Here is a 22719-nt window from a genome sequence, read left to right as displayed (position 1 = left end):
CAGCTGTGCGCTGCCAAATGTCAGCAAATCAAAAGGGAGAGAGAGGACTAGGTAAGCTAGTCCGGATCCCCTGGTTATATGTAGGAATATCAATAAAGGACTAGCTAGGTTGTGTTAGTGAGACTCAGAGGGTACGTCTGTGGGCAAACCATTTGGTTTGGTCATGAAGCCCTCACACACCAACCTAGTTGGTGTCATGCTTCATCATCGGGCCCACCACAGTGACACCGAATGTGTCCCGGTTGTGCTGCGACTCCAGATTACTGAGGAGCTGGTATACTTACTGAGTGTGCAGTGAATAGTGGGTATGAACGTGCAGTTTAAAAGCTATACAGGTGGTAGGAGCTCATAATACACTCCACATCGTCCGCAAGCCTTTTTATCTGCTAACAGGGGCCCAGCAATTAAAATTAATCTTATACCCTCGGGAACTGGGACCACCTGTATAGCTTTTAAACTGCACGTTCATACCCACTATTCACTGCACACTCAGTAAGTATACCAGCTCCTCAGTAATCTGGAGTCGCAGCACACCCGGGACACATTCGGTGTCACTGTGGTGGGCCCGATGATGAAGCATGACACCAACTAGGTTGGTGTGTGAGGGCTTCATGACCAAACCAAATGGTTTGCCCACAGACGTACTCTCTGAGTCTCACTAACACAACCTAGCTAGTCCTTTATTGATATTCCTACATATAACCAGGGGATCCGGACTAGCTTACCTAGTCCTCTCTCTCCCTTTTGATTTGCTGACATTTGGCAGCGCACAGCTGCGAGAGATACCTATCCACACAATATGGCAGAAAATACCGGCCTAACCTTCACCGAGGATGATGTCAGCGAAATCCTCGCCGACCCCTCGCTCTTGGCAGATTTTAACACAGCAACTACCATAGCGCAGACTACAGACTGGGACACTCTCACTGAGAAAAAGCGGAACAGGATACGCACTATCCTACACGGTGTTATCCTCGCACAATACCTCCGCACCAATACAGCCCCTAAAGGCCTCCTGGTTACTAATGCACCCAGAATCTTCCTCGACGATGCCACCTTCAGAAAGGACTGGGCACAGATAGCCTGGCACTGCACCAGGGATTGGCTCATACTTATCATTAAAACTGCTAAACGCCTGTCAGACGCCGTCATCATAGAGATCCAGGCAACTGAGAACCCACTTCAAAACCACACTCACAGGATACAAAAAGAAGCTAGATGATCAGAATCGTGAAATGAACGAATATAAAGAGTACCTGACCCAAACCAAGATCAAAAAATTTGAAAAGGACCTTAAAAACTTCAGCTACTCGAAAACCTATCCCTACGCTGATGATGGATACACTGCACCCACAAAAGGCCAGAGCACAGACAGCTCAGGAGACAGCAGCTCCATATCTAGTGGTTCCAGCAACGGATCCTACAAAGCCAGAGGGAGAGGTCGCAGAGGCCAACAACGGGTACAACCATGGCAAGGCCAACCGCAATTTCAAAACTTTGGACCACCACCCTTTGGACCCATGCCTCCATACTTTGGATACCCACCACTATACCCCCCTGGACAGATGCCGTACTACCAAAACAACCAAAACCAAAGATATCCTTTTTTAGGCCAAGGCCGCAGACCCCGCGGCAAGAGAAGGAATCCCCCCCAACAAGTACAGTGGGCACCACAACCGGCACAGTGGGCACCAGAAGAAGACCCAGTGAGTGCCAACACAAGGAACAAAGCCAAGGAACAAGCAGGACCCAGCAAATAACTACACCAGTGAACAACAGCCCCCTGGTGTTTAACCTTTCTGACATACCATTGACAAATGAAGAAACCACCGTCCTCAATAAAGGATTGTCTTTTGTTCCCACCACCAGATTAGACACCTTTAAACTCCATGTCGAACTGGCCGAGTTTTTCAGGAAACTGAGGCTGAAAGCTTTTTTTGAAAACAAGGAGAAACCCAGCGATGACACAGAGAACATCAATGAAACTGGCCTGACTCTTAAGTCCAATTTCACCCCCCCACCAGCCACCATACCAGTGGAGATCACCACCTTCGAGATGGCGGTATACTCTGAGATAGAGAAATTACAACCCCAAAACTCATTTAACAACCTCTCCCACCGGGATAGGGAGATCGTCAAACACCTACAAAATGATCCCACCCGCATCATAAAACCAGCGGATAAAGGAGGCGGGATAGTGATCATGAACAAAATCGACTATGACACTGAATGCCGCAGACTCCTAAGCGACACACGCAATTACAAAAAACTACAGAGAGACCCCACTAAAGATTTGCAGAAGAGAATCAATGAACTTGTGAAAGAGGCGTCTGATGCAGACTACATCTCCAACCAGGAGGCTGAATATCTCAACACACAAGATGCCAGAGTACCTTATTTTTACATCGTGCCTAAAGTGCACAAAGGGGTTACTCCGCCACCCGGCAGACCCATAGTGTCGGGCATCCAATCCCTTCTAGAACCGCTATCACGGTTCTGCGACTACTATCTCAACCCGCTGGTTCAAAAAACTCGATCCTATATCCAAGATACAAAACATCTCCTCAACATCATTAAAGATGTCAGCTTCGACCCAGACAAACAACTCCTTGTCGGACTAGACATAGAGAGCTTATACACAAGCCTTCCTCAGGACGCCACCCTAAAGGTACTTCACGATCTCCTGATGGAGATTGACTGGCAAAATCGCACTCCGCGTCATTTCATCCTGGACTGTGCCTCACTCGCATTAAAAGAGAATTACTTCGAATACGAGGGCACGTTCTTCCTCCAGACCAATGGAACCTCTATGGGGAGTGTTTTTGCCCCCAGCGTGGCAGGGCTATACGTCCACCATTTCGAACAGACACATATCGAAGCCCCCACAAACCCCTACTCAGCTAACATCACAATCTGGCGTCGCTACATCGACGACATTTTCATTGTCTGGGAAGGCAATGATGAAACACTGAAAGACTTCCTAGCATGGATCAACAACCGTGACCCCTTCCTCAAGTTCACCTGCACCAGCAGCTCCACCGAACTGGCCTTCCTAGACCTCAACATAAGACCTGACCAGGGGGGGCTAACCACAACCACCCACTATAAGCCTACGTCAAGGAATTCATTACTGCGATTTGACAGCTTCCACCCCAGACCCCTCAGGGAGAATTTACCGTTCGGTCAGTTCCTGCGCATACGGCGGAACTGCAGCAACATTCAGGATTTCAAATACCAGTCAAAAGCCCTAGTCCACAAGCTTGAAGACCGGGGCTACCCATCCAGAATCATCTCCAAATCGTGCAAAAGAGCACGTAACCAGAACAGAGAGGCCCTTCTAGAAACCTTTGTCAAACCACAAGAAACGCCCATTGTGACATGCGTCACTACCTACAATACAGCCTCGAACCAGGTATCAAACATAATCCGCAAAAACTGGAAGATCATAAATTCGGGCGCCAGAAAGTGGGACCCACCACGCTTTGCCTATAAAAGAGCCAAGAATCTCAAAGACCAATTGGTATCCACTAGACCCAGGAAGAACCAACGACCAACAGGCAACACAATCCTCAACGCGTGGGGGCTACCAGAGAAAACAGGCCACCAACCGTGCTACAACTGTAGTGTCTGTCACCTCACCACCCCTTCCAAGACACTGTCCCTGGAAAACGGTAAAACCTGGACACAACGACAATTCACCAACTGTAATTCATCCAACCTAATATACCTCATCACATGCCGGTGTGGCTTGAGGTACATCGGCATGACCACCAGAAAAGTCAGAACCAGGATGACTGAACACAGAAGCACCATGCGCTGTGGGAAAAACATCAGTAAACTGACTCAACACTTTCTCACCCAAAACCATACCCCAAATGACTTCACTTGGACAGTCATTGAACAATTTGCAGTATCAGACTGCAACGAGAAAACTCTGCTCACCAAAGAGCAGCGCTGGATTTACCGTCTTTCTACCCACACAGAGGGGCTTAACGATTCCATTCCGTGGAATGCACTGTCCAAATAGCCAGCCCTTTTCTGTATCCCTGTTCACTCTCAGACTCGTGGTCTGTCCCATCTCTGTAGCTAGCTATGTTTTTAAAAACTAATTTTTAAACTTTATTGTAATTCATTTGTTTCCCCATCAGTTGCTATCTCTTAATTCACCCCCTTATTTACTCTTGCCACAATTGCACTACTGGCCAATACCCTCTGGCCACATTTCTGTCTATTGAATCGCCTTAGCGCACATTGCGCTAGCGCACTGTGACTACACCTGCAGTCTGCGCATGCGCGATACGAACAGCACTGATCCCCGCGCATGCGCGTTACGAACAGCACTGATTTCCCACACACGCGCACTAGGGGCCTACGCGACCACACCCTCCTCTCTCCGCTACAGGTGCAGCCAAAAGAACAAGCTATATAAGCCCATGCCCGAGCCATGCAACCTCACTCAGGACACCGGAGCAGGACGATAGGTCGCAGGAGCACTCTGATCGGAAATACCGTGAGTTACCATGCTGATCCACCACGACGCTCTGGGTAAGCAGCATCTTCCCTCCACAGGTTCAGTCCTAATACATGCCTTTTACAATGTCTAGGGTCTTCTTCCCCTCCCTGCCAGGTGACCCAGGAGGCTTTAACAGCAAGTAGCAAGTGTGAGGAATTTTGTACAATACTTACCTGTACCTCACGCTATGCTCGTTTCGCTGTGTAGCCCACCACCGCCACTGCGCTATAACCTTTACCGCTATAATTCACTCCAGCCATGAAAACACTCATGGCCACGTTCTAACTGCCGCTCTAGGTCGCTCACGCACATTAGAAGCCGGCATCATGTTGTGTTACCTAAATACCATTCTCATTGGTTCTCCCTTGTATGTCTGTAAATGTCTCTGTGTTCAATGTACAGTAAAGCAGAGGGAATCCCCCTCTAACATGTACAGCACCTTAGCGAGTGCGACACTTTTTTCCACACACTAAATCACTTAATATAGTTTATTTATTTCTCACTCACACATACTCATTGGTCCTGAGGAAAGCAAGTTTTAACAAAAGGCCTGGCTGAAACATGTAGACCACACAGGACGTAGGAGCTCATAATACACTCCACATCGTCCGCAAGCCTTTTTATCTGCTAACAGGGGCCCAGCAATTAAAATTAATCTTATACCCTATGGAACTGGGACCACCTGTATAGCTTTTAAACTGCACGTTCATACCCACTATTCACTGCACACTCAGTAAGTATACCAGCTCCTCAGTAATCTGGAGTCGCAGCACACCCGGGACACATTCGGTGTCACTGTGGTGGGCCCGATGATGAAGCATGACACCAACTAGGTTGGTGTGTGAGGGCTTCATGACCAAACCAAATGGTTTGCCCACAGACGTACCCTCTGAGTCTCACTAACACAACCTAGCTAGTCCTTTATTGATATTCCTGCAAAATTTACAAACCATGAATATTTAGAAGGTTCATCAGATTATGAAAAAATGTATTGTTACAATCATTATGGTCATCATTATTTGCATAAATCTGCAAACCCTAGAAATGTTTATACTTTCAATCAATGGGAACATTGTCCAAAGCCACCAAAAGGTAGCTCAAAAACATTCTATAACAAATGTCCATACTTCTCAGGTTTTAATGTCTCAAATCAGGAAACATTTTACTTTAAAAATGTTAATAACACTGGAATGAAAAGTATGTTAACCAACACAAAGCAAATGTATTCAGCAGCCTTTTATGCCCAGCTGTCCTCATTAGGCTTTGACTGTTGGAGTGACACCATAGAAACAAAAACTGTCTGGGGTTCAAAAGACTGGCAAGTACAGGGAATAGAAGCCTTATTCCTAGCCTGTATTATTCCTGAACAAATAATGTTTTTAAATGACACTGTTCAACAAACATCCTGTCTTGGATGAAAGATTTAAACAAACCGGCCATACCAGTACCTACAGCTGATAGTAAAAACACTTCAGAGGGAGGGATCGACATAAAAACTATTTTACTAAAAAACAGAACTGATCCTGATTGGAAAAAATGGTTAATCTGGCCCACAGACACGAATAACTGTCAAGATAGATTCCTGAACAAGACACAAGGGTTTACAGTAACTAGGCCAGACCCAAGATATGTCCAGAGACAACATCCAGGCATAGTACCAACTTACAGTTTAGGAAAACTGTGCCTCGAGTGGCTACAAAAATCTACACTTGCAGAGGTAAAACAACACTTAACTTTACTTAAAGATGGCGTTGATTTGAGAGACTTCTTATTAGGGCCTCATAAACCACTTCATAAACGTTTCATATACGCCGGTATTTATGCTGCTTATCATGAAGCATGGAAAGTCACGCAAATGGAAACTGTAGAACGAATACGAGAAATTGATTGTATTAATTTAGAGAAAGCTCTCTCTGTAGTTGACAATAGGTTAACAACTCTGTCATCCAGAATTTATCCTTTGGACAGCATTGTATCCTCTGCCATAGACATAATGGAACAGGACTTGCTCAAGTTAAAACATGGACAGTCTCAATTGTGTTCTATAATGCTGCTAGGCTGGACGTTACAAAATCTTCATTCAGGCTATGTGCCTTGGCGTCTAATCAACACCACTTCATTGTTTACTGGATTTAACCTTATAGATAAACAAATCTCATTTGCACAAAGGGGAGCAGACTATACGGTGCTGAGCATAGAAAAACTGGAAAGGTTGCCATTGACTGTTTCTGAGAAACCAGCCGGATCACTGACAGAATATCGACAGACAAAATTTCGACCTTACAAAATATCGAGGTAAAAATATAGAATGCCAGAATATCGACTGCCTATCTACAAACAGGTAAGTACAAAAATATCGACTCCAAAATATCGATTGTAAAAAATATAGACTGTCAAAATATCGTTTTTTTTAAATGTCTTAAAATTAATTTAAAACTAATATAATGATGAATATAATTAATTTAAACATACTTAAAATAATTGAATAAATGTTAAATTAATAAATAATTAATGTAACTTTAAAAAAACTAATGAAAAATGTAATACATATATATATATATATATATATATATATATATATATATATATATATATATATATATATATATATATATATACATATTATTAACAAAACATATACAATATTTTTACTGTAGGATAGCGAGAGGGTTAAATTTAATACAACCACTCCAGTAAGTGCAACAGTAGGGAAAACATTGGATAGCGTAGAGGTAAAAATTACTATTTCAACTCCACAGAGCGCAACAGTAGGGAAAACGTTGGATAGCGTAGGGGTAAAAATTACTATTCCCACTCCAAAGAGTGCAACAGTAGGGAAAGCGTTGGATAGCGTAGGGGTAAAAATTACTATTCCCACTCCAAAGAGTGCAACAGTAGAGAAAGCGTTGGATAGCGTAGGGGTAAAAATTACTATTCCCACTCCAGTGAGTGCAACAGTAGGGAAAGCGTTGGATAGCGTGGGGGTAAAAATTACTATTTCCACTCCAGTGAGTGCAACAGTAGGGAAAGCGTTGGATAGCGTAGGGGTAAAAATTACTATTCCCACTCCAGTGAGTGCAACAGTAGGGAAAGCGTTGGATAGCGTAGAGGTAAAAATTACTATTCCAACTCCAGAGAGTGCAACAGTAGGGAAAGCGTTGGATAGTGGGAGGATAAAAATTACTATTCCCACTCCAGAGAGCGCAACAGTAGGGAAAGCGTTGGATAGCGTAGGGGTAAAAATGACTATTCCCACTCCAGTGAGTGCAACAGTAGGGAAAGCGTTGGATAGCGTAGGAGTGAAAATGACTATTCCAACTCCAGAAAGTGCAACAGTAGGGAAAGCGTTGGATAGTGGGAGGGTAAAAATTACTATTCCCACTCCAGAGAGCACAATAGAAGGGAACGCGTTGGATAGCGTAGGGGTAAAAATTACTATTCCCACTCCAGAGAGTGCAACAGTAGGGAAAGCGTTGGGTAGTGGGAGGGTAAAGATTAATATTCCCACTCCAGAGAGCGCAACAGTAGGGAAAGCTTTGGATAGCGTAGGGGTAAAAATTACTATTTCCACTCCAGAGAGTGCAACAGTAGGGAAAGCGTTGGATAGCGTAGGGGTAAAAATTACTATTCCCACTCCAGAGAGTGCAACAGTAGGGAAAACGTTGGATAGCGTAGGGGTAACAATTACTATTCCCACTCCAGTGAGTGCAACAGTAGGGAAAGCGTTGGATAGCGTAGGGGTAAAAATGACTAATCCCACTCCAGAGAGTGCAACAGTAGGGAAAGCGTTGGATAGCGTAGGGGTAAAAATTACTATTCCCACTCCAGTGAGTGCAACAGTAGGGAAAGTGTTGGATAGCGTAGGGGTAAAAATTACTATTCCAACTCCAGAGAGCGCAACAGTAGGGAAAGCGATGGATAGTGTAGGGATAAAAAATACTATTCCCACTCCAGAGAGTGCAACAGTAGAGAAAGCGTTGGATAGTGGGAGGGCAAAAATAACTATTCCCACTCCAGAGAGTGCAACAGTAGGGAAAGCATTGGATAGCGTAGGGGTAAAAATTACTATTCCCACTCCAGAGAGTGCAACAGTAGGGAAAGCCTTGGATAGCGTAGGGGTAACAATTACTATTCCCACTCCAGTGAGTGCAATAGTAGGGAAAGTAAATACTTCATATGTAAATATAAATATCATTAATATTAAGACCAATTACAAATTAATTAAAATATTTTACAATTCTATAAAATATATTAATTAATCAATAAAAATAAGAATTAATTAATAATAAAAATAACCTACTAATACTAATTATTTACCAATTAACCATAAATTAGTTTACAATTTAAAAATATTTAAAAATTAGACACAAAATAAAATATTTAAAAAATGTAATTACTTATTATTAAATTACTTTCAAAGCTGTTCCCCTATAAACCCACAACCCACAACAGAAAATAATTTAATAAAAGTAACATAATTATCAATTAATCAATTATAATAAATCACCAATTATATTTTAATTAATTACCAATTAATAATTAACAATTATTTCTAAATAAATACCAATAAATAAAATAACATATTTAATTAATTATAATTAAATTACTTCCCACCCTATTCCCCTATAAACCCACGACCCACTACAGAAAATAAATTACTAAAATTAACATATTTATCAATTAATCAAATATAATTAATTACCAATTATATTTTAATTAATTACCAATTAATAATTCATTAACAATTAATTCTAAATAAATACCAATAAATAAAATAACATATTTAATTAATTATAATTAAATTACTTCACACCCTATTCCCCTATAAACCCACAACCCGCTACAAAAAAAAATTATTAAGTTTAACATATTTAACAATTAATCAATTAAAATTAATTACCAATTTTATTTTAATTAATTACCAATTAATAATTAATTAACAATTAATCCTAAATAAATACCAATAAATAAAGTAACATATTTAAGTAATGATAATTAAATTACTTCCCACCCTATTCCCCTATAAACCCACAACCCGCTACAGAAAATAAATTACTAAAATTAACATATTTATCAATTAATCAATTACAATTATTTACCAATCATATTTTAATTAATTACCAATTAATAATTAATTAACAATTAATTCTAAATAAATACCAATAAATAAAATAACATATTTAATTAATTATAATTAAATTACTTCCCACCCTATTCCCCTATAAACCCACAACCCGCTACAGAATTATATTACACAAAAATTAATAATTAATATTAACTTACATTAATTTCGATATTTTTGTTGTCTATATTCTGTGTAATCGATATTATGTCCATTCTATATTTTGGAATCGATATTATTGCTATTCTATTCGATATTAAAATTTTCTAGTCGATATTTTGGTAGTCTCTATTCTATCTGGTCGATATTATGTCTATTCTATATTTTTAACTCGATATTCTGTCTAGTCGAAATAAAAAACTCGATATTTTGACTCTATACCAAACCAGCCATAGAATGGATAATACATGGCACCATTACGCTGCCAGTAGCGATTTTCCAGTGTCAGTATTGCTTGAAACACATACCAGCAGGCCTGTATGAAAGGTCGGGTAAAGAATACATTAAGTCAACCTGGGATTTACCATACACACACAAATGTTGGAGTGGGGGAAAAGAAATATTTCTTAGTGGTACACAATGTAACAGCGCACAAAGCGGTACACTTGTAGCAGGGTTTCTGTTCTCCCACAGAACTGTGCACAGAGGATTGGAACCTCAGCGAATTAGGGTGACCCAAAACTCACCTTAGTACCCAGCAAACCCCTTACCGAGCTAGCTACAGTGTCTCATTGGTCATAACAAACTCCCAATGTTTAGACAAACCAGAACATGAGCTTACAATACCTCAGGTTACGTGGAACACATGAGCACTCTTTAGTTATACAATCATTTCAAACCAGAACGTGGAGTAAATGAGGACACATGCACATTTGAAATATTTATTTACTAATGCCGTCTTCTCAGGCGCAGTATCTTAGATAATACAAGGAGACATATTATCAGAAGCAAAGTTGTCAGCATAGTTACTAGTCCATAGAAAGCAAATGGTGACAGCATGCTAACATGCTGTAATGAATAAGGGTTAACAACACTTATTTCTCACCCTCCCTAACACACATATTATATTAATAGCTAAGAAGGTCTCTTTGGGTTTTAGCAGGGCGGGCCCATACCTCAACATCCTAGAATGAAGGGATCACATCAGCATACACCAGCTCTCTCTGCATGCGAACAGCATCAAGTGTGTTTGTGTGCTTCAAGCAAAGCAATATAAAACCCGCCTAAAGCCCAAAGTTGGCAGAAGCTACACTTATGTTATGTCTATGAAGGCGCGAAGATCAGACCTCATAACAATTCTGTATCGTGTTATTCCTGAAGCTTCAGCACTCTCTGTACTGACATAGTTTATTAAGCAAAGCTGATATCAGAGTAATAACATATTATTCTCATGTAAACCACAACGAACTACTAGGTTGAAAGCTAAATCAACAATTAAGTGTCGTGTGCAGAAGCAGCAAAAGGAAAAAATGGCGTTTAAACATGTAATGAGCCTATGCTAACTTAACGCATTATAAAGATATACAGTAGCTATATGACACCCCCCCCCATGATCCGAGGACGGATAAGATAAGATAAGATAAGGGCAACTTCATGAAAGCAGAGTTCAAGAAGTATGAACAACCTTATAATGATAAAAAACTACAGTAATCAAATCAAAATATAAAAAATGTCAATTTCAGAGTTCAATAGCACTCAAGCCAATAGGACTGGGAGGTGAAAAAATGCAAAAAAAAAAAAAGGGGGGCATCATCATAAACCAATAAGGTTCATCAAGGCAAGACCGAATATGCAAAATATGCAGCAACAGCCTCCAACAGGAAATCACCGTCTTCATCCGAAAACAGTTCAGCCATCCAATTCAAAAGAGGAAAAGAACAAACATGTTCTCCCAATACTGGAGCCTCTATTTCCATCAGAGGACAACTCGGTGGGTTTTCAAGAAAGCTCAGTGCCAAGAAATCTTGCGCCGCTGTAAGAATGTTCCAAGGACCCATTAGTCCATGCATCGCTGCTAAGGCCATAATCCTGTCGCCAGTACAAACCAACTCGTGAGTAACGATGGGACTCATCAGCTGATTAAAGTCGACATCAGGAGAAACCGGTCCGCAGAGACACAAATCAAGGGCCCAGTCAAAATCACAGCTAAGGCAATGAAACACAGGCTGGGCACAGGTGAAGTAGGAAAATCGAAACGATAATCCATATGCCGTGCTTAAAATCGCAAGCGGCAGCGTGCCATAATATTCAAGCATCCGGTTGCGAAACAGCGCCAGGAGGGGCTGGGCGGCTCCTTCCACATGTGGGGCATCCATATTTAAGGAAGCAATCAACCACTAGAACGGCTGCCGCTAGTGCCAGTATAACCGGGAATCCACCAAACAAACTTGAAAAAATGGAATGGAAGAAAGCAGGGATGACTCCAAAGATTTTTTCAAATGAAGTTACAAGACCACTGCTAACAGATTTTAAAAAATGCGCCAGCCCAGTTGTGGAGGACGCGTTAAAGATAGAATGTACCATCTCGCTGAAATGCAACGGTAAATCAGTATTTAAAAGGGCCTGAACCTCAGTACGGGTATTAGGTATGTGAAGAACGAAAGTTTCCCTAGCCGAACTCAAGGCCACTTCCTTCTGGGACAATAGAGCCCTTATTCTGCTCATGCCGCTGAACTCTGCTTTCAAGGTTGGGATGCGTGGCCAGATGGAAACATCCCTATTTTCATGCGTGGGTGGGTACAGAACATTTCTGCAGCAAACTACACGTTCAGTTACGGTGACCACATAAGCTACACCTCTAATTAACCCGCAACAATCTTCATTATTTAAAAGTAAATAACTTCCGTTTCCCAGCAAGGTAAAAGTCAGGGTGATTGCAGGTACTGGAGTCCCTTTTAAAACACAGGCTAAGTTAGGCCGGTCTTGGTTACAAGAACCGTGCAATTGTATATGCCTACACATTAGCGAATGGTCTGGTGTTTCTGTACACTCCTCCCCATTCAGATAAACCTCCTGGCCGTCTTTCAAACATCTATAAGTGAAAGGGAGGGACCAGACTTCATGGAGAAACGCACTACCTAAGGGCTCATAGCAACGTATGGCAACATATCTCATACAATTTGTAAATTTATACAAAGCAAAAGGTAATGTTATCAAACCGTGGATAAGCCACGTTGCATCGTTGGCCTCTGCCACAGAAAAAGGCAAGGACTCCAATCTCTCAATATGTAACATAGAAAACGAAGCATCTCGCATGGAAAGCAAGCGCTGTTTGTCAGTCAAATTAAAGGGGGCAAAGAGAGAAGAAACATTCATGTAGGTCCATGGCACCTTGCCAGCTTTCAACGTTTGAAGGGTCCATGCAAATTGCATGATAGAACGTAATTGATTCTGACCATGGTACAATACAGACACTTCATCATGCACAATATCCACTACAGAAGACACAATATTATCTAAAGTGTAAATACGTGAAGAAAGCATATTAATACTATTATCTACCACAGCAAGCACCTTTTCTAGAATGGCTTGATCTATAGCTCTAAGGAGTGTCACAGCCTCAACCTGTGATGTCGTCCAGATTTCTTTGTAAACAGCATATATCCATCTTTTTGATCTACCACTAGCCGGGCCCTTTAAGAAATCATTTAAATCTACATCATCATTCAACTTCGCAAGATGTAATTTAACTGCAGACAGTTTAGAATGTTTCAACCAACTTTGATATAATTTGCCCACAGAGTAAGTTGTGACAGAATGCTCGGTTTCAAAACGTGGATCAGGTCTGACCTGTGTAAAGCCATCAGATAAACCTAGAAAACGGTGCTGGCATGAGTCAGCACTTCTGTGCCACATCAGCCAACCTTTCGGATCCATACTGGATATGTTAAAGGATGAATTCAACAATAGGGTTTGCAAGTCTCGAAAACTGAGTATAATTACTCCAGCCAGAATATTCTTCTAACTCTGGGATGGTCGGAGAATTTAATTTTTTAGAAGTAGCCAATCCAAAGCACGTCGTTTGTGAAATAGAGGAATTCAAAAACAACAATTCATTTGGGATGAGACAAGCACGGTGCAAAGCCTCAGTGCCTTGTACCTGCCAGCTTTTAGAACCCCAAACTGATTTTAAGTCAATAGTTTCCTTCCATAATTCATAGCCGCCAACAGCCAGCTGATCAAGAAAAGACTTCGAATACAACAATTTGGTATCGGTAAGTCTAACCTTGGACATAGGCTTCTGTGTCATTTTAAAATAAAAGGACTCGGGATTAGACTGATTGAAGTCTGTAAAATAAGTGTACCTTTTCAAAAAAGTACTTGAACTGCCTTGTTTAGGAGCTGGGCAATGCTCCCACTGTGTATAATTTACAGTATTCCTTCTGGAGGCTGTTTTATGTAAGAAGTGATTGCCAAAATGTTGAAAGCAAAACAAATCACCATAATTAGCAGATTCTAAGTACAAATCTTCCGCATCAAAGGCAGCATAGTATTTCAAATCAGAAAACAAGGACTCTACGGCCTGAACATCCCAATCATCAGAACGTATGTTTTGTTTCACTACATCCCCCATGTTAACTCTAAGCACATTGGGGACATTAACAACCTCGGTAGGGCCATGAATTTGAAACCTAACGGCATCCCAACTATCCCATCAAGGAAAGGCCAAGCAGTGATGTTAACAAACGTCAAGTCTCTTTCAATCTGTGTGCAGAATGCGATGAGGAAAGGGGGGCCAAAGTTCCATTTAGATGTCGAATGCATGTTCTTTTTTCGACATAGTGTCCATTCATAAGTCGGAAAAAATAAAACACAAACCCAATTGACATAAAAAGGTAAATTGAAAAAAGCACCAGCCAAATATATGTCCAAGGGGGAATTAAAAAATGTTTTTTAAATAAGCTGGCATAAACTGCAAAACGTGAGGGTACTTTTGAGGCATTGGAACCAATGTCAAATGAAAATCTGGATTCTGTGGCCAAACGGGCTTGCAGGTCAGGCATGGACAAGTCAGTGGGGTAAGTATAGTCTATTTCAGCAAGGTCTGTACCGGGCAAAGTACTTAATAAAGGACTGGAAATAGCAGGCAACTCGATTGCCACTTCAGTTTCAAGATTAGAAGCAGTGGGCAAAACTGAATTTCTCACAATGGAAGAACAGGAAACAGCTGGTGTCATGCTAAGAAGAATCGGCCACTCTGTGTATCTTGACATTGTCAATTGAGATAAACCTGTTTTCCTTACGACCAGGAAGTGGTGGTAAAATGACTGTTCTTGTGCCCTTCACTCCAAGCACTGGAATCGGAGCTCGATAGGAAGGACCAAACTCTTTCTTGTTATCGATCTTCTCTCGAACCAATTCACCAACTTGGGGTAGCCAGCCGACTACCGGGATCTGCAACGCAGCATCAGATGTGGAGGGCAAGTGTTCCTTTGCAAGACTGTCTCTGGTCTTTTGTAGATCCTGTAAAACAGCACAATGTTCATCTACGTCAAAGGTTGTGGCGCGAGCCACGCAGTCTAGACCGTCAAGGTCAAGGACGTACATCTTGATGCCAAAGAGCATTTCGTATGGGGTCCGCCCACCCAGAGACCTTCTAGGGAGATTATTAAGAGCACGCTGAACGCCATAGAGGTGGGCGAGCCAGTTTCTGCCAGTGCCTATAACTCGAGCTGTCAAAGATTGCTTTAAATCACGGTTCATTCGCTCCACTACACTATTACCCTCAGGTTTGTAGGGAGACGAAAACTTGACTTGGACCCCCAACGAAGTCATGGCATCCTTATACGCCTTAGAGGCGAAAGCCGGACCCTGATCCGAATGGAAAGTACCAAAGGCAAAAATCCCTACAAAGATACGCAAATCTCTAATGACAGTCCGTGAATCAGCGCTGCGATGGGGCCAGACCCACACAAAGCGTGTGCATGAATCAACTGCTACTAAGATGTACTTATACGCAGTATCAGAGGAAAAAGGACCGCAGTGATCTAAATAAACACAACCTAGCGGTTTATTAGAAATGTACAACTGTGTCTGTGGCGGACGCGCAGCAGTCGAAGGTTTAATCTGCTGACAAATGTCACAAAGAAGGACATAATCACGCGTCTGTTTATACAGTCCCCGCCACCAGAAACGTTGTTGTAATTGAGTTACAGTGGCCGAGACGCCCGCATGCGCAGACGCCACACCTTCATGAGCCGCTGTAATCAAGTCAGCCCTGCGATCTGAGTTGGGAATCAAACGTTCCCCAACATCAGGAATTTTCACAAAAGGAACCTTTTCGGGACGTAAGTGGTATGTGTACTTCGAAGGGAACCCCGTAGGATGTTTACCTCCCTTCTCAGTGGCAGCAAAAGCCGCCAAGATGTCACTATCAATCTTACTTTTGGACCGAGTAACTGCTGCAACTAAGTATGTAGACACCGCTGATTTCCCTGCTTCATCAGCAAGCGAGTTACCGACAGCGTGGACTCCAACACGCTGGTGGCCAAGAGTATAAATTACAAAAACGAGCGGCAACATTGCCTTAAGCTCCGCCACTCGAACCCAGATCATATTATGTTTTACTGTGCTACCCTTGGAATCACGAAAGTCATTCTGAATCCAAAAGAACAAGTTTTCATTGTAAGACTGGACACAGTAGAAAGAATCACTCACAATAAGAGTAGTAACACTAGGATCAGCGTACTCCAACGCTAGTAAGAGAGCACAAAGCTCTGCCAATTGTGCGGTGCAATCTCCCAGTGGCAGTGTGTGCACTTCCCTGGATATGAACTCATCGTTCAACAAAGCACCGACCACAATGGCGCATGCGGAAACGTAGGCATGTTTAGAGCCATGCGCAACCGGCGCCGAACCATCAGTGTAAATGATGCAATGGAAGTCCTCCAAAGGTCGCATAGCTTGAGGAGCAGGATGAACAAATTCATACTGCAAGTACTCTTGCGACCGTAATGAGGCGTCAAAAATAAACGTGACATCCGTGGACGTCAAGGACGCAGCCCACTGAATGCACTGAGGGTGCAAAGCTTTTGAATTTGGTACACTGGCTTTCGTGACTGCCTCCAAATGAGACAGGGTGTAACAACCAACATGCGTTTCCCCTGTGACAGAGCTCGTTCCTTAAGAATCGCCATCTGCACAGCTGTTAAAACCTTTTCCACAGTGGGAAATCGCATCTCAGCCGAAGTGTACAAGTGTGACTTGTAAGCAATAGGTACTGTGTCTCCTTCATTAAAAGTGAGGTACGTGAAACCCACTGTCCCCGGTATTATTCTTATCACCAGGTTGGTATGGTTATCACGAGTCAGTAAGAACTTAGAATCACGCAGATCAGCCTGCAAGGACTGCAAGATGGCTGAGTGCTCAGGCAGCCAGCATGATTTGGAAAAAGTTGGTTGTATCAAAGCATACAAAGGCTTGATACGCTGGGCATATTCCGGAATATATGTCCTCCCAAAATTCAGAAAGCCCAGTAAAGACTGTAATTTTTTCAGTGTTGTAGGAGCGCGCAACTGTGCGCATTTCTCCAAGAAGTGAGGTGCCAAACCTCTACCTTCATTGTTGAGCTCATAGCCCAGGAACAACACTGTGTACTCAGCAATGTGCGATTTTGCAAAGTTAAATTTGTAACCCATATCTGCAAAGTTACAAATAATTGAATTTACACGACACAGATGCTCCCAAATTTCGTCGTCTGTGAGATATATGTCATCCACATACGAACAAGCATCTGGGTCGATTCTCTCCAAAAGAGAGACTATGCGTGCGGTAAATATACCAGGACTATTCTTATAGCCCATTGGGAGTCGCCGGAATTGTTTTTGGACCCCAGCGCATGTAAAACTGGTCCATTGGGAGCTAAAGCTGTCCAATCTGTGGGCATAGAAACCGTTGCATATGTCAAGCGTTGTTTTAAAACGCTTACGCACTAGACTATCCACTAGGGCAGAGCCGTGAGTATTCTGTACTGCACAGTTACGGCAATGCGAGTTCAAATGCCGGTAATCCAATACCAAACGATACGATCCGTCAGGCTTGGTCACAGTTAAAAGAGGATTATTCATCGGTGACACACATGTTTCAATAACTCCCTGATATTCTAATTGTTCAAGGATTTCCGCGACAGAAGCTTTTGCCTCACGCCGAATGGGATATTGAGGTTGAGGCTGCGGCTGAGACCGCAAGGGAATTTCGTGGCAAGGGGACAATTTATCCCAACCACATTGGTTACGGTACAGAGCCGGTGCGACAGCCCGAGCCCACTCTTCTGCAAAATGCTGCGCATGCTCTTTCGAGACAGTGTTCGCGAAACTGGGGAGGATTACCTCCTCCCCTCGCGGCGCCGCGAGCACAAAAGGTGGGGGCCAGTCAGCCTCCGAAAGCAAAATATCATACGTAGAAGAAAGATTTTCCCAAAATACCCCTTTGATGGTACGCTGTATGTCACCTTCAATTAACAGGACAATTTCATAAAGTCTTTCAGGGGGAGCAAGTCTCGTATCGGCTGTTTCAATTACAACGTAGACATCAGTCGCTGTCACCCTCAGTAGGGGACGCAGCGCCTCTCTCCCTATGGTAATCTCCGCCGCGCTGTCCAGCAAGGTCAGAGCCCACGTCAGATTCCGAAGCCGCGTTCTCACTATCTGTGGCATATCGATGCGCTGTTAAGGCTGCGACTTTCCTTTTCGCAAACTGCGGTCTCTTTGGCGTAGAATCCTCCTGCTTCGCTGCGCCGTCTGTCTGGCGGGACTGGCCACGTCCTTGTTGGCCACCACCTCCCCTACCGCCTTCTCCTCCACCGGTCTTCGGGGCCGATGAGTCCTGAAAGGAACGAGGAGAGCGTTGATCAGAAACCTGAAATCGATCAGGTCATTTAACCATCGCGCGATTGCGCAAATCATAAACTCTCTCTGTCGGCGCAGGAACTTGTGGCGCAGGATAAGAATCCTGAGTCTGCTGTTGTTGCTTCCCCTGTTTCTGTTTTTGAGGCCAATTTTGTTTTTTGGACTTGGGCTGGACATCTGCCACAGCAGATTGCCCTTGTGGTTGTTTCTTCTCCTTGATAGGAAAATATTTCAGACCTTTACTTGTGCGACCTATAGTTTTATATGCGGCCACAACAATCTTCGCTAACTGTCGGGGTTTTTCGGCATCGGGTAGAGCAGCCAAAGCATTCGACACCTGAAAGTTCACCGCATCTCCCTTTATATTGGAGAGGATGAGATCGCTAACAATCTCAAAAGAACCACACAGGCGCATACCCAATTCAACCGCTGCTTCCGGTCCGGGATCATCCTGAACACGCTTAACGATCGTAGGCAGTACGGACATAGACTGGGTGCCGAAACACCTCGTATAAACGGCCGCAAAAGTTTTCCCCCAACTTTCACAGTCAACAAGTTCAGGAATTAAATCCTTAGGCAAAGTAATCGTCAACATTCTATGTTTATCAGCAGGAGTAGAATTCGGAAACACAGCCTCCAGTTGGTCAAATTTCTCGGCAAGCCAGAAAGGGAAGTCATCTTTATCATCGGGGCGCTTACCAAAAACCGAATTGACCATAACCGGATTGAGCCTTAAACCGCCATGTTCCGTTTGAACGGCCGGACCCCCCGGGGGACCACCCGGGAGATGACGACCAATGTATTGCACTAATGCACGAATCACGGCAATCGAGACAACATGCAGTCTGCGAATATCCACAAGGGGACAAGCGCCGTGATTCGGGTGCGGGGTGAATCCACCCAATGCAGGCCAATTTGTGCCTGGAATGGACAAAGGACCCAACCTCGCAGCGGACAAAGAGTAGGGTAGGGCACCATCAAACCAAATGCGATGCTGCCAATGATCAATAGGTATTTCCAGTGCCCTGTACGGTGTATATTCAGCCGGTACAGGTGAGGGTGTGTAGGTGTGGAACACACCAGAATTGGCGTCCACTCCCGGAAACGTTACCCACGAATAAAACAGTTCGAAAGGGTACGCCGGATCTGCACACACCACTAAAATCACAGCCAAGCCATCTAACGGTACTTGGAAAGCCTGTAAATGGTTGCGCACCGCAATGCGACTATGCTGCAGGATGGCCACAGCCTGCGCCATGATTGCACCGGAATTACTGAAAAACAAAGGAAACTTTGTAGCACAACTGGGTAGTAATTCAAAGAAACCGTTTTAGATAGATTCAAGCTTGAAAAGACCTATTTCAAAAAATAAGTAGGTTTCACCGACACCACCGTTTTCCGGAAACGACAGTGAAGGGGTTAAGGTTTGAACGATATACTACTCGAGTGTCATGATATAAGTCCACCAACGTATGGGCGCCATGTAGCAGGGTTTCTGTTCTCCCACAGAACCGTGCACAGAGGATTGGAACCTCAGCGAATTAGGGTGACCCAAAACTCACCGTAGTACCCAACAAACCCCTTACCGAGCTAGCTACAGTGTCTCATTGGTCATAACAAACTCCCAATGTTTAGACAAACCAGAACATGAGCTTACAATACCTCAGGTTACGTGGAACACATGAGCACTCTTTAGTTATACAATCATTTCAAACCAGAACGTGGAGTAAATGAGGACACATGCACATTTGAAATATTTATTTACTAATGCCGTCTTCTCAGCCGCAGTATCTTAGATAATACAAGGAGACATATTATCAGAAGCAAAGTTATCAGCATAGTTACTAGTCCATAGAAAGCAAATGGTGACAGCATGCTAACATGCTGTAATGAATAAGGGTTAACAACACTTATTTCTCACCCTCCCTAAAACACATATTATATTAATAGCTAAGAAGGTCTCTTTGGGTTTTAGCAGGGCCGGCCCATACCTCAAGATCCTAGAATGAAGGGATCACATCAGCATACACCAGCTCTCTCTGCATGCGAACAGCATCAAGTGTGTTTGTGTGCTTCAAGCAAAGCAATATAAAACCCGCCTAAAGCCCAAAGTTGGCAGAAGCTTCACTTATGTTATGTCTATGAAGGCGCGAAGATCAGACCTCATAACAATTCTGTATCGTGTTATTCCTGAAGCTTCAGCACTCTCTGTACAGACATAGTTTATTAAGCAAAGCTGATATCAGAGTAATAACATATTATTCTCATGTAAACCACAACGAACTACTAGGTTGAAAGCTAAATCAACAATTAAGTGTCGTGTGCAGAAGCAGCAAAAGGAAAAAATGGCGTTTAAACATGTAATGAGCCTATGCTAACTTAACGCATTATAAAGATATACAGTAGCTATATGACACACTTTTATGTCAGGGTATTAATTTACACTGAGCCTGTGATGGTTCTTCGACCAACTTATCCTGCCACCTGCAAGGTTCTCCGGCAGCAGTGATAGTTCCAATTTTTAGGCAGCTTTCCAATGGGAGCTACATAATGTTGAATGATCACAGCTGTCGTGGAATGATGCCAGGAATTGCCTATCTCTTAAGTGTGTCAGCCAGAGTCACTTGTTGTATGCAAGTATTGTTTCCTAAAAGCAGGACTGACGGGGAGTCGCCGTTATGGCCTTCACTGAACATCTCTTCTATTCGAATTGATACCTTAAGCAGAATGAAAGTCATTCTTTTACAAAAAACTGTGCCACTAACCTCGTCCAAAGAGACATATGCAAGTTGCAAGGTCCTCTGCGGAGATACATGCCTTCTTATCAACAAACTGCCCCATACATTTAGCAGAAATGTTAGGTCATATCTTAAACATGTCTGATACCAGTGGTATTGTACATGTATTTAAGACGATTTTGTTAGGACTGTTAGCACCCTTTGAAGCAGTCCTGAGCATATTTCCAAACTTTGTGCACTCAGTGTTTGGCGGACTGCCTCTTGTTTTGGGACTCGCAGCAGGAATTTTATTTTTGCTACTTCTGCTTTGATATGGCAAGCCAATCCACCAACGATGCCCAGATTACCATCAAGAACACTCTCCTGGCAGTGAAGTGTCGTGAGCAATCCATATTTTGGGCTTGGCTCGCATAAGAGATCTGAATACCACATGGTTTCTTTCATTCAGACCAATCTGGCAAGATTGCATCTTACCTGTTCGACGATGCCTGCTATGTGGAGAAGAATGCACGCTAGACATCTGTCGAACACTTCCATCAGCACTGCCAATGGATGTTGACGCTTTGCTTGGTTCGGTAACGGCTCATGGATTGTGTTGTCCCCAACGGCTACCAATCCTGATGACGGCATTCATGGAGGTCTCAACAGCACAACCAGCTGATGGTGAGATACGTGGACCGACAGGCACAGAGGTACCATCTACTGCGAACATTGCTAATGCGACTGACGCTGACGGCGATGCTTCTCTTCTGTGTACAATTCATCTGCTAAATGAGGTAGTCCAACTTTCACCTACAGTAGTAGACAAATTCTTTTCAAACTTAGAAGCGAGATCGATTTTTGAAGTTAGCACACAGCGTTCAGATGAACTCTGAATTCGACCTTCACTTTTCAAAACAAAACTTCTAACTTTAGAACTCTATTTTTCTTCGAATTAACTTTTTTCCAATTTGATATATTTTTTTTTGGGCATATCTTATTTTACACGTTTGCTAAAGGCACACGCCTTACAGCGCCCACAAGGAAAAAATCCTTTGGCATCTTTCAATGTTCCTTTCTTTTTAACCACTGGATCTAAATGGCCATTTAGATCCAGTGGTTAAAAAGAAAGCAAACGCGTCTTGACTTATGATGTTCAAGGAGTCAAGGGGGGAAGAAAACTGAATAAGTTTATGTCTTAACATACTAGTTTTGCTGTGTACGGTTTGAGCTGTCAGTGTAAAATAAGAAATGTAGGCAGTACAATCAATCCGGTCAAGCTACGAATTTTGGAACATATGAGGGCGATTGCAAATAAGGATTTTTCTTATCCTGTTGCTCGTCATTTTGCTATAAAACATCAGAGCAACAGGGATCTCCTACAATATTTCTGCCTAGATCATGTACCGGAGCACATCATGGGTGGCAACCGACTCCTTAAACTTAGGAGGTTGGAGTCTCGCTATATTGTTGACCTAGAAACCAAGGCTCCGGGTGGTTTTAATATTGGAGAAGAACTGT

The sequence above is a fragment of the Lissotriton helveticus genome, chromosome 1_2 (assembly GCF_964261635.1).
Source record: "Lissotriton helveticus chromosome 1_2, aLisHel1.1, whole genome shotgun sequence".
Lineage (NCBI taxonomy): Eukaryota > Metazoa > Chordata > Amphibia > Caudata > Salamandridae > Lissotriton > Lissotriton helveticus.
This window is presented reverse-complemented; position numbering follows the sequence as displayed.